Below are 18,372 nucleotides of genomic sequence, written 5' to 3'. Positions count from 1 at the left end.
CATAAGTTACCAGTGTATCACAACGCAGGAGCTCTTGCTCTAGCATGCAGTTCCCAGCTCCCTGGGAAAAGGACTGAATGCTACCATCACTCAGCAACACATGTGAAGGGAAAGTTTCAGCTCTGAAGAATTTAATTGCATTTATAGACTGAATTCCTCTGGTCCTCAGCATCCTGGACTGCTCAGGTAGTGACCTGAGAAGAAAGGGACTAGGAAGAAATTTTGGGATCCTGTCTTCTGACAAAGTTTTTTCAGGGGCCATTTATGCCCATATTCATCTGCCAGCGAGGACATTACAAAGCTACTGAAGTGGCAGAGAGGCTTGGCTAGACGCAGTTTCTCAAAACAGAAGGAGGCACGCTGAAAAGTAGCAGAGCTAAGGAAAACTCAGCAGAACTTTTACATAACAGAATTAAACCTGAATTCACCGAAAGGGAAGGACAAGATTTATCAGACTGCAGCCAGGCCAGATGTCAACAAGGAATTTGACTCTACTGGTTTCATAGATCAAACTCCCCCTACACTGGACCCACTCACCGAATCCTGATGGCCATATAGGCATGACAAGACTAGCAGTGCATTACAGCTACACCAAACTCACCATTTACATGTCGTCCGCTTGTTCAAAGGCAGCATGTCTTTCACACCCTGGGTTTTGTGAAACAGTTGGGTATGCACTGCATTTTCTGAGGATTTATGTACAGGTTAAGTGGTTACCCCAACAGTTAGGATTTGGAGAAAATCTTGCCAACTGTATTTGTAGACTCTACAACTGCTTCAGCTAGTGACACCCATATATAAGGCAAGTGAAGTGAGGGAAGAAACATGGACATTTACTTAGCAGACTCTCACTTGGAGAACTGAGGTGAAGGCTACTGACAGAGCTATGATAGTTACTGTTTGTTCCAAATAGCCTGGTTTTTACATTAGTTATCCATTTCCAATGTGAAATTTTGCTTGACACTTATGCATGGCAACTAAATCTCAGAGGTAAAAGGACAAAACATCTGGAGCTTAGGACCCAGGTTTATATTTATTTATCACTGCAGTTTTCAGCAACCAGCTGTCAAAGACAGGCAACACAGATGTGTAAAACTAAGGAGATCGTCCCATTTCAGCTCCCACAAGAATCACCACATACTATTACGAGGGTATATTACATATAAACTATGCCATACAAGAAAATAACCTAACCCTGATAACTCTGCATGGGTATAGATAGAATTATTTTGGTAAGCAGTGTTGGCATGGCTGCGCTTTACAATGCAGGCTGACATTTTGAAGTGTAGAAATGTGCAGCTAGGCACCTAAATAAATAGTCTGACATTCAGAAGTGCCAAATATCAGGAAGTCAGAATAAGAGCTACTGCGTGCATCTTCAAATATCCTGCCCTATGTCCATATATTTTGGCCATTTAATAAGTACATCCTGTTTTTCCATAGAAGTCCATAGTCCTAAACTATCTATATCAAACAAGTCTGTACTTAAATAGGGTCAAGCACTGAAGAAATATCAAATAACAAATATCAAATCCATCATTGCTAGCAAATAATTGGTATTTTGTAAGAGCCTCTTGCTTTTTGAAATAACAGATACCAAATGCATACACTAATTAAATACTTTGTACTGCAGTATTTTAGGTAGATGTTTAATGTATCAGCTGAACATGTTTCGGTCAACATGTGACATGTGCATGGAAAATACACTACCATTCCAACACGGGTTTTTTCCACTTGCATTTTTTTTCAATTTTGTAGTACGCAAAGAGTTACTGAAATAGCTGGCCATACATCTGGGAGACGAAAAACACACACAGGAAAATACAGCAGAAGGGGAAGATTCATGAAAACAGGAAACATTAAGAGGAGAGTGAAAATATGTCAAAACAAAGAAGGTAATAGACTGTCAGGACGAATGAGTTCACCAATCGGCAGAAGTTCCTCAAGAGCCTTCAGAGACCAGCAAGGTGACGTATGCCACTCCTAACACAAAAGGACAGCAACCTTTGTAACCTCCATTTTGCACACACACGAAGTATGGCAGTCTGCCCATAGACGAGCTAGTTCCACACAGAATGACTATCTCCATTTCCAAACCTATGCCTTACTCCGATAGGAAACACCAGCATTTAACTAACACTGCTAATAGCAAACACAGATGCTTACGGCCTCAGGTGCCCAGCATAAGCACTTAGACATAGGTTAAACTATCATTTGCAAACATGCGCAATGCAGAGGACTTTTTGCTCCAGTGCCGTCCATAGTTTTTTCACCAATGTTTGCACAAATACCCTTTTATTTGCCCAAAGCTTTTGCCAGAGTTCCTGTATTTCCAGGCAGACAAGAGTATTTGCATCCTTCACCTTCCCTCATGTTTTCATTCAGAACAGTTTAGTCACTCAGTCAGATGCTATCAATGATATTCTGTGCATTGGGATAGTTTGACAACAGAATAAAAAAAATGGTAAATACCCAAAGTGAGCAGCCCTCAGACTGAGCACTGTTCACCCAAGTTGCTCAGGCAACATTTCAGTGACAAACACAAGTATAGAAATCAGGACATGGTGCAACATGAGGAGCTGTGAAAGCAAAAGCCATTCTGCAAGAGATTACACTGACTTTAAAGCCTGTCAAAGCAAAGCTCCCCCCGCCTTTCTGAGGGGACCCTCAGATAGAGGGAGCCTTTGTAAGACATCATCAGCTCTTGAATCTCTATAACTTTAGACGGAAAAGCAGCCAGGTATCATCTGTACAAAGACAAGTTCCTTGTGTGGATTTTCTCAGTCTTCTTATCACAAAACAATCTAGGAGGATTTCAACTGAGGAGATGAGGTATCGCAACGCTTTGTAATAAACCAAACCCCAACCTGTGAGAAATGAAGGATGTGAGGGCAATTTAAAAAAAAAAAAAACAAACAACAACAAAAAAACCCCAATTCATTGTAGCCTCACCCATTGGCTGGCTTTATCACTTGCAGCAGATATGTGGGCTCTCCCCATTTCACAGTGAATATTTCCCTCAGACACAAAGGCCATTTAGATGCGTAACTCCTGTTGACTTTCAAAAGAGAGGCAAGCACTTAATGTATTTGTGCCTTCAAAAATCTCCCCCTAGTGACACAGTAGTAAAATTAAGTCTCCAAGACTTGCAATAAAATACATTCACCGGTGCCCTATGAAATGCCCCAAATAAAAAATCACACTTGCTCATGGGAATGAAAGCAGCACATGGATCAGGGCATTACTTTTGCTCTTTTGCTCTTCCAGCAGGCCCAGCCCTTCTCTGTCTTCACTGACAGGAAGGGGGAGATGCTCCTCGTACAGGATTTGCCCCCCCAGGGTAAGGGGAGTCATCGGATGGGCACTGCTTCTCCCCAGGGGCATGACGCTCCTTCCCCTCCTGCCCAGGGAGAGGAAGGAGGAAACCTTGGGATCCAAAGCACAGCAGGCCATGGGCACCGTGGTGAAGCTGACAGAGAGGACGAGATGGCCACCAGAGGCTGTGCAACAGGGGTTCTGGCCAAAAATTTCCATCAGGTTCAGTCCCAAAAGTAAAGTTAACATCTGAAGGGCACACTTTTCATGAACCTGTATCAACACATGGCCTCCAAAAAATCTACAGGAGGTATCTCAGGCTCCTTGGGATGGCTGCTCCCAAGGGGTAAAGCAAATAGTTGTTAGACGCCAGCCTCAGCAAGAGATGGGTCTCCAGCATGTCTCCTTGGCAATTGTGAGCTTGAGCTCTCCCCTCCAGTGTTGCAACTGCATTGCCATACCCATGGGTATTTTGTTTTATTTTGAAAAAATGTTGACACCATTTACAAACTCCTGTTTTGGCTTTAAAAGTACCCAAAAAGCCTGCGTTGTACATTCAAGACCTAAAAACGATCACAGAGTAAAGCAGCATTCCTGGGCATCTGTCAGGCTGCAACAGATGTTGGGCCAAAAAAGAAATGAATACAGACCCTAAAAGTTCATTGTAATCCAGGACCACATCGTATTACATAAAAACCTGCCCCTCTCTGTCTACAGATCCCCACAATAATTGGGCAAAGAAGGAATACCCCAACTCCTCCAGCTGAAAGACCTATAGCAGCTGCCAAGGCTCTCCTATAAATACACACACAGCAACACACACTTCAGACCCAGCGATCAGAAAGTATGTGTGACCCTCCCTCCAGCCCCCATGACTGAGCAGTACTGTGGAGCAGCACTGCGCTCAGCGGGACACCCAGAAAGTGAATCTCTAACCACACATCTCATTTTTAAAAAGTTAATGTTAACCATTACCTGAAAGGCAGCTCTTCCACAAAGGGTTGATCATTCGCAACGACAATGAAATTAGGAAACATGGAGGGGATTGCAAAAAAAAAAAAAAAAAAAAGCCACTTAATTACATACAGTGCTGCATGACTTCACAGAGCAAAGCTTTTCTTTAAGATCTTAAGACCACCCACAAGCATAACACATGGCCTGGAACCTGAAGAGAATATCTGAACAGGGGTCTCAGCATAAGGATGGGAGGCGGGCAGTTTTGCTTGGGCATATGCAAATGTTTGTTTCTATGGGACCAAATAAAAATTAACTATTTGTTGTGTCTGGTTATCATTTGTCAGAGCTGGGGGCTGCTTGGTAAAACAGGGAGAAATAAACCTTTAAAACCTGTGACACAGGAGGATTATTTGTCTGTGCAAGGCTTTAGTCACAGTTCTCCGTGTTTTATGTATGGATGTTGTGCAGGAATAGGACAACAAGGGCTTTGTTCAACTTGATCATCTCATCAAACAAGGCTAAAAGAATAAAAGTTGGGATGCAAGACTAAATGGATATGATCTGAATGCATATTTGTGCTACATCTAATACAACTAGCATCCTAGATGAACAAGATCAAATAAATGGTAAAACCTGACAAAGAGAAGAATAGATGGTGTGTGGAGCCATCTGTTTTGGAGGACACCCAAATCTGTCTGAATCAGGAAGGCCAAACTACCAGCTATTCTAAGATCCTCCATTCCAAGAGTGGCCTAATACGCAACTACACAATCAGCTTCTCTCACCATCACTTTGGCTGCAACTTTTTTGTGCAATTAAGTAATTTATTCCTTTCTTCATCCTCCTGATTCTAATGAATCCAAGCCACAAACAAGCCCCAGTTGCTCCTATTCAAGGAGTCTGATTGCATCTGGCAGTAATTGCTGAAAATCCTGAAGAGGAAACAGGGAAGGAAAGCATATTGTTTGTGGGGGTAATAGGTGAAGACCTGCCTCTCTTGACCTATAATACATTAGTGTCAGTGAACATTTGGCAGCCTTCAGATGATTAGCAATGAAGATGAATCAAGCAAAAAAAGAGGTAGAAATCTGCCTCATCTGAATCGCCAGAACTGCATAAATTTGCATGTTGATTAGCTGTTCTTTTGTCTGTGTTCCTAATTATTATGACACATTATGTCTTCATCATGCAAGATTCTGATCTGTCTTGTTCAAAATGCATGTAGAAAAAAGTGCTGTTTATTGATTCAACATGTAACTTTAATTTTTATGTTTGCTTTAATTAAATACATATTTGATTGCCTTTGACTGGTGTCTCAGATTTTTTTAACTCTTGTTTACTTCATCCTGTTGACAAACAAACAGGTAACCTTTCTTTATTCTCAGATCACTTGCTGATTAAAATCCCCCCCACCCCCATCCTCGTCTTCACTCACAACAACCTTTGCTTCCTTGTTAGAGCAAAGATTACCAAAAAAAAAAAGTCTTTAGATAACAAATGAGTAGTGAAGCGTGATATCTACAGCCCTGAGCAGGATTGCAAGGACCTTAGCGATGTTAACGATAGCAGAGAAGTGCATGTACTACAGGGTCAAGGTAATTTTCTTATACCATAGATTCATTAGCAATAAGACCAGTAAAGCACCTGGATACGCAGACCTTCTGATTCACAGGATTAGTTACAGTGGGCCAGATCCTGCCCACACATTTTTCCATGGACTTTCACAGTAACAAGATTAAACTCCAAAGTTCCTGACCCCAGAGGAAGTGAAGTCCCCACCATCCCACTGACTCACCTACCTGGTTCCAACAGTCAGGACATTTTACCTGTTTCTGGGAATGGGGAAACTTAAAATTGACATTTCTAGTTGCAAGATTTGCTGGAGTGGCTATAAGCAGCCAAATAAATTCAAAGCCAAATCAAAAAATAACATGCTTTTATTGCTTTGACCTAAAACAAGTTTGCAGAAGGTTTTCTTTGTTAAAAAAAGCTTAACCAGAAATAATTTGGCAAATTATGGTCCCATTTCAGCAAAACATTTATTCACTTCAAAACAAGATGGTTTAGTTTATATTTTACCTCTTTCATTTTATTTTTTTAAGATAAAATGGAAGTAATTTTGAAAATTAAACAATATTTTAACTTGAGAAATTAAAATATTTAATTGTAGAACATGTTGGAATGTTTAGAAATGCTGAAATGGAACAGGTTTCTTGGGCATTTTTTTACCCTTTTCCCCAAATTGAAACAATTCACTAAAAGCAGCACAAATTCATAACTCATTTTGTTTGACAGAAAACTGTATATTTTAGCCAAGAACTCAGTTTCAGATTAAACATTTGACCCTCTCCCTCTGCCTGCTAATATTAGTTTACCTTCATTACACGTATGCTTATTATGAACTCTGATCTGTTTGTAGTGGGGCAAAAAATACTTCCCTGGAATTTTTGTTTGTTAAATAAAATAAATACAGTCAGTGTTGTAATTTGGAAAACTAAATAGCTCACAGAAATTTGCAAATAATTCTTCAGATTGGGGGTCAAATATGAGGATCATCAACTTTGACTGACTTCCTCTAAACATAAAAATCAGGTTGGCTTTTTTTTTTCTAAAATCTACTCCTTTGAGAAAAGTAGTGAGCAGCTTATTAAATTTTCTCTAATGGCAATAGGAACATGCCAGTCAGTGTACAGATATTAATCAAAACTGTGCTGATAAAGATGCCTGAGGGTGAAAAAACCTGTGTATTCAAGCAATTGATTTAGCTGTTATTTTTTTACCATTGTACCCTTGCCAAACCAAACGAGATTTGAAATAACAATGCCTGCCATTTCTCACTGTTAATGGCACATGATTGGCTGCAAGTGTAATCAGTTGCTTGGTACCCACTAGTCATCTTGAAACACAGGTAAATGTAAATCAGTATTAGTAAGAATATAAACACATAATTAACACGTAGTTACAGAAAAAATACTAGAACATAAAGACTTAAAGGCTTTGACATAAATCCACAAGGCAGGAAGGAAAAAGTTGTCGCATATTCAGGCTATTCACATTTATTTTCCTTCAGTGCCAAGAGCATTTGGTCCCTACCTAGAGGTAAATAGTAACCACCACCCTGGTCCTCCATTACAGTACTGACATCCAAAAGTAACCAAGGAGCCAAAAGAAATCTCACACATGGGCATAAATAATCATAGGGAGCCAAATCACCACTATCAGTACATACATCTTTTGCAAGTGTCATAGCAGACAGCTGGTTTTCATTGCAGGAGAGGTCGTACAAATGAACGGGTGCAATGCCATTCCCTCCCATAGTCCTTTCCTACAACAATTAACAAGAGGGACCTGTCACTTCCTCATAAGTGGAACTCAACTCAGCTTCATTAAAGGATCCAAAGACCAAACAGTTATGTCTTCTGTAAACACTTCCCATTCCCTCCACCCTATCTTGTGAAAAAAAAAAAAAAAAAAAAGGGCGTTCTTTTACATCTGGCCAAACTCATCCTCATTTTAAAATCCTAGAAAGTGCTCTCATCCAGCTCACTAGAGGAACAGGCGTTTACCAATGCGTTGACAGGACAGGGCTTCTGGCTGCAGCGGCTGCACCTCAGAACTCACTCTGTTTCAGTATCTGTTTGTCCTGGATTTAACCCAGTGACACTGTCTGGCTTCCTCACGCTGCCATCCATCCAGGATTGCTCCAGAAGGCTGAAGTCTTGAAAGAGGGGAGCTGGAGGACACCAACTGAGAATTACCAACATGTTGGGAATTGACTGTCACCCAGCCTCAAGGAAATCTACCCTGCAGACATGAGTTCTTCCTAACTAACATCCAAGAGGGTTCCCAGTTCCCAAGAAAGCTCCTACAGTTGTTAGCCAAAGGGCAGCTTGGACTAAACCTGCTGGAAGTGAATCTTTTAGATCTGGCACGGTCTGGATTCAAACCAGGATGTGGAACTGGAGCTATTCAAGTGGCACTGATAGATGACACCCTCCTGTCAGTGGGGAGAGGGCAGACATCCATCCTCCTCTTCCTTGACTTCAGCATTAACCATGAGATATTGCTGTCTCACCTGATGGGTGACAGAAGTCCAGGGTAATGTACTAAAATTATTTTGAGTCATTCTTCCTGGGACACACCCTGTGACTTCTGAAAAAATATTATCATCTCCAGCACGACGCTCCCCTCTTCTGCGGACTCCTGATCTGTATTCTTTGCCATGCTTTCCTGTGTCTACACAGAGCCGCAAGGTGATACAGCATAGATGGAATTGCCAGGAACAGGCAGGTGAAATACAGTTATACCTAAATTTTTGTGTATATACACTGACAACATGGCAGAGGAAGAAAAGCTGCTGGTTAAATCCAAGCAAAACAGAGGTAAGACAGATGGGAGACAGGAAAGCATCTTTAAGAGCTTGTCACTTGAGTGTACTATGACTGGCATGAGAGTGCATTTCCACAATAGGTGTGTTTGTTTCATAATTTAGGAGTGCTCTTGGATTTCCTACTCATGCTAAGATTTCCCATAGCAGCCTCAGCAAGTAACACTTCAATTCTCTTCCATTGGCTAGGAGGCTTTCTGCCACCCTGGCAGGTGATGACCTTGTCTCTGTTATTCATGGCTATGTCACTTCTCAGCTGGACTATAGTCATTTGAAATATGCAAGCACGCAGCATTCATGCTTAGAAAACTTCATTTACTGCTGCAATGCATCTCTTCAGTGACAAAGGCATATCAAACCTGGCATTGGGCCTGGCACCAGCTTCCCATGGAATTCCTAATTGAGTTCATGGTCTTCGTTCTTATCATCCTCGTCACATCTAACACTTTGTATAAAGCTGCAGCAAAGGAAACATTTGACATATTCACTCCACTAGCCCTATGAGCTCTCTGCAGAAAGACTCACACGCATCTCTCCAGAGTCCTCAGCCTGTGGATTGAACATCTTCAGGGAATGAAAACCTTCACCAAACTTCCCCTCCATCATAAGACATATTTCTCTGACTTGCATAAATAATAACATCAGAAACACAAAACCAGGATGTTCCATTACATCCACTTCTCCCTTGGCAGGAAGGCGGGAGAAGGAATCGATGTGTTACTCATGCACAGGTACAAGGCTCATCATAGGGCACGGGGAGCTGGCTGTTATGGGGATGAGCCGCATGAGCCCATTCCCCACCAGCTCACTTCTGACCTCAGACACCCATGACCCTTTCCTAGGCCTCTCTCCCTGTAAAAATCTCCTTGTTTTGCTTTATGATCCCATCAGAAGGCTCTGACAAACGGTGTAGGGTCCCTTCCTGGAGGATTTTTTCCACACCACCTGTTCCCCACGACAGACCCTTGCCCTGCAGGTAGTGCCAGCCCCACCAGCAAAGCCACAGCCTGATCGGCATGGTACAGTTGGCTTGGCATGGCCCTGGCACCGCCTACCTGAGGGCAGCCAACATTCAGGGCACACACTCGGGTCAGCAGTCCATGTCAGACCTGTCACGCCTGGAAGTTAACCTGGATCTGTCCAGAAAGAAACCAAACCTGTCTCACTTGAATACTAAAGTGCATTCACCAACTTTATTTTTGTTGTATATATTATCCCTGTTCAAATAAGGAATTCACATTAATTCTATACCTTGCCAGCTCCTCAGCATGGATATTATTATAATTGTTTAAACTGAGAGTTTATATATTCTTCACAGCATAGTAAACATGGTTTTAAAGGATGTTGGCAGGTCATTTGGCCTTTAAAATCACATGTTCTTCTTTGGAGTATGAACCTTAATCCAAATAAGTCTTTTTAAAATTGATTTTTCAAGTGCTGCTGTATTTTTAAAGCATTATTGTAAATCCCATCTTCAAATAGTGAGCTACCTCTGGGTCCTGCAATCTGAAAAGAACACAGCAGATGATGGTAAGATGGTAGGTCACACTACCAGGAAGCACATGGAAATTAGTTACCATATAAAAACTAGGAAATATAATGAAGATCTGCATCAGGGATAAAAGCACTTTGCTTAAGAGCAATGTTTGCTGAAATTAACACTGATTAAATGATTGTGGCAAGAGGCACTTGTTAGAGGCTTCCTTCCCCATAGCTAACTTACAAGTCACTCATAATGTGACTATTCCTAAATATGTTTATACCTGAGGAACTGAGTGTTGTATTGCACCTAATTTTTTGCTGTAAGTACTCTTTATCTTCAAGAAAGGTTGACGCTTGTGCCGTGCTTGGATTTCTACCAATATAATGGTCAGAGGTATTTATTTTTCCAGTGTATTCAAACTGGTACAACTCCTGACATACACCAAAATAAAAGTGTTTATACAGCACTGCTCTGCTTGTCTTGATTCTGTACTTGCAGTAAGATATCACTAACATAAAGCATCTTTTTATCAGCTGAATTGCACCCACACAGTGGAGGTTGTGTTAATTTAATCAGTCCTGTGTGGTCTAAAACAGATTAAACAAAGCTTGCTTAGAGTGACTGCAGCTACCTGCTTGTGATCTTCCTTGAGGAGAGGGATCACCAAAGCTACCACCAGCACCTGTGGCACAGGTCTCTGCTGTGAAAACCAAAGGAGAAGCAGATACTCTTTGAACAGACCCAGCAAAAGAAATTGGCAGAGAAGCTAAAAGTCATGACAAGTTGTGTTTGACCATGCACGTTTTCACAATGCCAACGGCCTTTCTAAGATTTCAGTAAACTGATTTTTTTGAAAGTTCAGGTTAGCTGCAGCATTTTCAACTATTTTTGTTAGTGTGACTTGCTGAAATTTCAGAATCAAATCAGAGAAAAAGAAAAGACCTTTCCTCACAAAGGTGACGAGACTCATATTGAAACTTCTGGAAGCAAGAGTTGGCCATAAACTTTGCCAGATATGATCTACCCACTCAAAAGAAGAAAGTGCAGGGTCTGGAGGAAACGGTGTTTCCTGACCTTTCCATATTCCCGCATAAAGGCCTTACCCAGCTTTATCCTCTGTCAGTCTGTCAAAGTCTCACCTCCTCCCTCTCCGCTCTTTTCCCAAAGACTGGAACAGATGAGAGAACATGTGGCTGCTTCATTTTCACTATAACCATTATTATTTCATTCCCGAGGTGAGGAGACACCTTTGAAAACGCCCTGCCACCCCTGGGCCTCAGGTGACTGGAGGGACCCTCACTCCCGCCAGAGGCCATGGCCCCCGTGGGGCAGAGACAAGCCAGAGGGTTAACCCACACCCACTCGAAGTTTTGGAAGGAAAGGGAAAAATACAAACCTGAAATTACATCAGGAGCTAATGAGCATAAATGCCACAGGGAGCTGTGTAGACATTGGCCATTACGGCTTTAAACATGAACTCTGGCAGGGGGCAGCTAAAACACTCTGAAGGACAGAGTTACAGACAGAAATATATAGCAATAAGTGGTTGGCAAATTCCTTGAAAGTGGTGGATTTTGGGGGCACTTCAGCTTTTCTCCTCTCGTGGGTCCTGAGCAGCCCTGGCAGGAGGGTTACCTCAGGGGGCCACAGCCATGCCCCCTGGGCAGGAGGGAGACGCGTGGCAGCGGTGGCGGCACAGCTCCTGCCGTCGGTGGTGGGGCTGTCTCCAAGAGAAAGACCGCTTTTGGGTACAGATTATTGTTCCTCATATTCCTTTGTTTGCCATTGTAATCTCCGTAGTCATTCTCCTTGATAAACAAACAAGTGAAAAGATGCAATGAGGTGTAAGAATAGATTTGCACAGGGCAGACAACTGAACATTTAATTTATTTACCTCTCCTAACAGATACCTGGGGTGACATTTATTAATAAACGGCATTATCAGGTGTCTGATATGTAGCTCACAGAAATTAATTACCCAGCCCATGGTAAAACCATAACAAGCCTGCAGTGCTGTAACATTTGTGCTAATTGAAAATGAGATAAGTGCTGTGGGTGCAATTTGCATTCAATGCAGTGTATTAATTATCTTCAGTTCTCTTCATGATAAATATACCTGACTGAACCACTCTGCTAATTTACTGGGTAATAGAGTCATAAGTGGATTCCCTTAGGTGACCAACTACAGGCATTGGGCTCTTTGCAACATCAAGGCCTTCCTCTTTTCCAGGCACTTAAATGGGTTAGCAAACACAGTATGCTTTTCTTGCAGGCTGTGTTGGAAGTACACGGCAGCAAACTCCTTTTGTGACCACATGGCTGCTCAGTACGAAATTAGGAAACAACACCCCCTCACCCCAAGAATTCCGTACTTTGTAAAGTTGAAGAGGAGGCAGTTTGCCACCATCAATGGCACGTTGCGATGTTTGATGGCAGCTCCATGAGGAAAAGCCTTTCCCTCCCTGCTTCTCATTCCTCCCCCCCCCCCCCCCCCCCTTCATTTCACAGTCAGGTTATCGTGGGATTTAATTACATTTTGTGTGAAATATAAATTAATTGACTCTTGTAATACCCGTAATGATCAGGAAAACTCAGATTTAAAGATACTGTGTAGTTCCAGTAGATTAAGGCACTAATTGTTCCGCTCTCACCGACTATGATTTATGTGGGGATCAGGTTACAAAACCAATATGTGCTCGAGTTAAAGCTCTGTGGTACCATACAATTAGGACTAAAGCTTTTTGTAAATGGGCCCAATAATGCAAAAAGCTCTTCGCTAATCCTGGTCTTTTTAATTCAGAGGTCACGCATTGTCTAAGGCAACTGCTTATACTGTATGTAACCACTGTCCTTTATTCACCCTCCTCCTCTGTAGCTTGGGTATCTGAATTTGCCACTAACCTTGGACATGCTGTTACTAATTTCAGGGTAGGTGATGGCAATGCAAGAAGATCAGGGCCAGCGCTTTGCTGTGCTGCCCCCGGAGCAGCCTGGGCACGTTGTGACTGAGAGGTGATATCTGCCTCCCCCAGCTACCCTTCAGTTTGCAGGCTGCAGATGGGGTCAGCTTTTGGGCTCCGCTGTCAAGTAAGCAGACATCCGGGGCAGCAGACGGATGGAGGTGACAGTCACTCTCGCAGCTGAAGGGGCCAGGAGGTGGTGAGCAAACACCTCAGCCCCAGGAACAGGCAGTCACGGCCCGATGGCCTGCCTGGCAGTGCTGCAGGCAGGGAGAAGGGGCAGCAGCAGAGGAGGGGGGACAGGCTCTGCTCTGCTTCATCCTGCCTACCCCACAGCCAGCAGCACTTTGCTATCTTCATGCAGCCAGGTGCTTTCCACCATTTTGTCCTTGTCCATGGGATGCTAAAATTCAGCTTAGTTTTCCCTGTTGAACATTACCAGGACAACTCGCCACCACCCTCCATCAAATATGGGATATCCAGTGCTGCGAATGTGTGCTCACAGGGCAGGAGGAGGCATGGGATGGGCATGCAGTCAGTGTGCCAGAGCTACTAAAAGGTAAGAAAGATCAATTCAGTGCCAGAACAATCAGTTTGTTTTTTCAAAAGAGCATCTAAGTGCAAAAGAACTGGAGAGAAGGTGTACGTCTGCCAAAGACACGTTCACATGTTCCCTTTTAAAACAGAGAAGGCTCTCCAGGCTCTTACACTGTCGGTTTCTAAACACATCAGCCGCAAACACAAGTCAATTTCCCAAAACATTTTGTGTGGCTGCCCAAATACTCTTTGCTTCTTGAGTTTGGTCAATTTAACATGAAAGGAGCACTGTAACATTTTAGAGCTACTTTTAACATGTTGATATGATCCGTGCCAGAGACCTTAGCAGCGACATCTACAAAGGAATCAATTATATGTCCCCAGCCCTTTTCTTGTTTTCTGGTAAGGAATAAAACCAAAGAAGTCTTGTTTCTTAGAAAACTGGAGGGGTTAGCTTAGCGGTATCATTTGGTTCAGAGGGTAGCCAAAAATCAGAATTCTTATTTTTCCCTTTCAGTGGGCAGGGGGAGGGAAAACTTGGTGGAGTATTAGTTCTCTCCATCCAAAGCTTTCCTGAAGCAGTTACATGGCTACAAGGACAGCAGGGCCTACCTGATGAAGACGGATCTTGTAATGGTAGTGTACTGAGGTGGCTCCTCAGTCCAGGCGAGGGCAGGGTTATCCCACCCAAACCAGAGCTGTCTGATGTCACTGACTTCTGGAAACAAGCAGGCATGGGGCAGCATGCACTGCAACCACCTTTGCTTTACCATCCACCTGTTATTGTCACCCAGGCCCAAGCTGGACTCCTCTCAGCTGTAACTCCCCATATGGGCTATAAATTCTTTTTCTGAAGAGGGAAAAAAGCTCAGTGGGTCAGGGGAGCCACAGCACATCTGCAGTGCCCGAGGACCCCCAGCGCAGATGACAGAGCCGGCATCCCTAGCAAAAGGTGCTGCAACACCTGCATCTCTCACCGCCACACAGCCCACCCGCATCTCCTGCCATCATGCAGCCCACCAGCAGCTTCAGCAGTGTCGCAGCCCATCCCGGTGCGAGCAGAATGGCTGCTGCGGTGTGCTGCAAGGGAGTCAGCATCCTCATCCCTCAGGCAAACAGGACACAGCAGAGCTCAGACAGACACACAGCCCGCTCAGGGATGCCCAGCAGGCTGCAGCAGGGCTAAAGCAACACCCTGCTCTCCCGCATCCTTGTTTTGTGCTCAATGTACTGGGCTCCGCTGCCTTTGCACAAGTGAAAAAACACTCTCCTGCTCTTTCAGGAAAGCCAGCACTGCATAGAACAGGACGTGCGGTGGAACAGAAAAAGGGGAGGAAACATGAACAAAAAAGTCTTAACTTTTTGTGTGAAGCACACATTTGCTAAAAAGAATCCTAATGGCATTATTGTAGCTAAAAACAGAGACTTGAAAATGCTGTATACATTATTATGCTCATTATCTACCAACTGCAAGAATGCTGGGCTAAAACTAACTCAAAACACCTCAGGTAAGGTAATTGCTACTAATGGATTTGAAGTGTGCAAAATTGAGCATTATTACACAGACATCACATTCTCGACTTGGTGAAGCTGTGGGATATTGTAGTTACCAGCTCACTCATCTCTCAATCGGGGAGAGATTTGAGGAAAAGGGCAAGCTCTCTTTCATTCGGCACTGGAAGGAAAATTCAACAACACAATATTACAGCAGCTTGTTTGCACCTCTGTGGTTAAGATGGGGTCAGTGCTTGCTTTCTAAATCACTGCTTCAGAAAAACATCTACAAAAATTTGCTCCAGAAGTAGATCTCTTGGGAAAGATTTGAAAGTAAACTTTGCATTTGTAAACTTTTGTGACTGGTAGGTCCAAAGGAAAGAATGGGACAAAAGCCTGCAAAATTATTCTAAAGGAGGGGAGCCATGAGTCCAAGTGACATATTCTGATGCAAATCAAGGCCTGGTTCTTCAAGATATCCTAAGCCACTATAAAGCCCCACTGCCTAAAGACAGAAAACGATCTTAATAGACCCCCTCCTATGTAGGGGGACATCTGCAGGTCAGTGACTTTGAATCTGAACTTTGCCAAAGCCCAGGTGTGTTTGAAACAAGATACTTGATTCACCTGCTTGTAAAATCCCATATAACAAAATACATCTAATACATTTAGTTTGTTTGATATCTTGGCTTTTGGGAAGGGCAGGACTCATTTCTTAAATGAGTGACTCTGGATAAAGATCCATGATTCCAAACACCAATTTAACTGTTTGTAGCTACATCAGCAGCCTCCGGGCTATCCTCAAAACAAGTGACTCCCAGGAGTTTTGCTCTCTTTCATGTAAACTAAAAATAAACTCTACCAGAGCAAATGCTTTTCTAATCTTTGAGAAGTTAGGATAAAGCCATTTCTTATTTTAGATATAACACCAAAGCTATAAATTGGTGTTTGGATAAAATTACGTGAACTATTGTCATTTCAGTTAATATGTAGGAAGAATATGTGGCTAGTAGCTAACAAGTTTCAGTTCCTTCTGATTATCTTGGGGGAAAGAAATTAAAAAGGCCATGTATGAACAGGATTAAAGCAGTCTCTATCCAAGTAAAGAAAGCACAAAGAAATTTGAACTCACAGCTGCAACCGAAGGCAATGGGAGCTGTGCTTTGAACAGATAACAAGCTAAGTCCTCTAAAAAATCAGACCACGCATCTCAGATTGGGAACTTAAAATTAGTGAATACTTTTGTACTTAATCTCTTTCTGCCTCAGTTCTTCATCATGAAACGGGGATAATACTACCACCCAATGCCTCACTGCAGTGCAGTGAAAATAAGTTCATTAATGTTTATGAAACATTCAGTTACCATAGTGATGAGTTCTATAGAAAAGCCCATGTGGAAATTAATATTTCTGTCTTCAGAGCAGGGTTTGAATAGAACACATTTAGTAAGGCCTGGGGCCACACAATGAGGAGAAAAGAAAACAGTAAATAACTTGCCATTGAAAAATAAAAACAATAATCAAATCAAAATGGCCTGTTAAACAAAATAATTTTTTATAGAAATTTTTCATTTTGGTAAAAGTTACTTGGCAAAAAATCCAAGTGTTTTTGCTTTTAACTTTTACTCTAGTTTTCTGCTTTTGTCTTCCTAGCATGGGGGAGAGGGTCTTTTAAGGAGATTATTTAAAGAATCAGGAAACCACTACCTTCCAGTTTTCAAAAATCAAAATTTTTACCAGTTTGCAGTGGCAAAAATCTGAAAAATTAGTGATGCTGGTCACCCCAAGATTTCCAAGTCAGGTTCCTGAACAATCCTGACCCGTTCAATCCAGCAATTCCTCTCATCGTATGTTGACAAGTCATTTTGCAGAGGGAGTGATGTGGGTTTCATACTTTGAACCATAAAACCAGGCACTTGGTTTGGGTTGGTTGCGTGCATATCAGGTGCAGGTTGGACCTGCGATACCATCATGGCAATCAACACAACTAATCTCTGAATTTGAGTTATTAACATCTTGATAACAAGTAAATCACAGGCAAGCACAAACTTACTCTGTATTCGCTGTGCAGATAAATATGAAGATGGGAAAACACCCCATTTCAAGGAGAGAGATGACTCTGGCAGAAGAAAAGTCTTACCAACAAACTGCCCCCAGGGACAATGGCAGGTTTCTATGGCAGGTGCTGGGTAACCCACGGCAAGCACAGGTCAGGGACAAGCTTGCCCAGGACTATGCTTTCCACCATTTCAGGAGCCACTGACAAAACTAGAACCCCATTTTTTTTTTTCCTTCAAATTATTTTACAGTCAAAAACATGGTCTTTCCTTTAGGAGAGAACTTTTGCCAAAAAGCAAGGAAGAAAAATCTTAATTCCCCACCAGAATACACCTACCTTTTATTGAAATCGATTATTCATGTCTTTTTCCCTCTGCTCTGCTTTAGTCTTTGCTCTCTTACACATTTCTGTCATTGTATCCAATAGAAATATAGTGGGAGAGTCTTCTGTAGCAGCTTCATTTTCATTTGGCAGCTATACCCTTTTCTGAAAAATGAAGTTTCAAAACATTACAGAATGACAATATTGAAGTGGGGAGAATAAACTGCTGGAATTATTTATTTTGTTCATGTATTGAATTTGATACCAAGCCAGGTTGCTTACCTGCTTTTTCTTTCTGTAAGTAACACTTTGTTGTCCTGCTAATTACCAGTTATTTTAAAGCCATGATCAATAGTTTTTAAAAAGAGAATAATAGAATTAATAGAATATCTTTCTAATGTTCTTCTACTAGGAAGCAGAAGAACCTGCTCACTCATGCTGAATTTCCACAAAACAGAAACCCCAAGGTGCGTGGCTACAGCTGCCATGAAACCCTGGTTAGCCTTACTTAGCCTTACTGGGAGGTGCCTCTGCCTCCTCCTTTAGCACAGGGTGGCTCTCCTAACATACACAAACTGCTGTGGAGCTTAGCCTGGGAGCCAGCACTCCAGGTAAAAGATAGTATTTCTAGTTAAGCACAGTGTCAGATGGGCTTGTGCAATCCACAGTCACAAAATCCTGTCAAAACCAAGACATTAACAGGATTTTAAAAACAATAAATAAATATTTTAAACCAAATAAATTTTAACAACAGTTCAAGCAGATCCAGTTAAAGCTGTTCAACTAAACAAAGGTAAGACAGGTATAATCTTTTACATTTCAAAGTAAAGTCTGAAACTAATTGGACTTTGCAGGAAACT

This window comes from Strix uralensis, chromosome 3 (assembly GCF_047716275.1).
Source record: "Strix uralensis isolate ZFMK-TIS-50842 chromosome 3, bStrUra1, whole genome shotgun sequence".
In the NCBI taxonomy this organism is placed as follows: Eukaryota; Metazoa; Chordata; class Aves; order Strigiformes; family Strigidae; genus Strix; species Strix uralensis.
Note: the sequence above shows the minus strand (reverse complement) of the source record.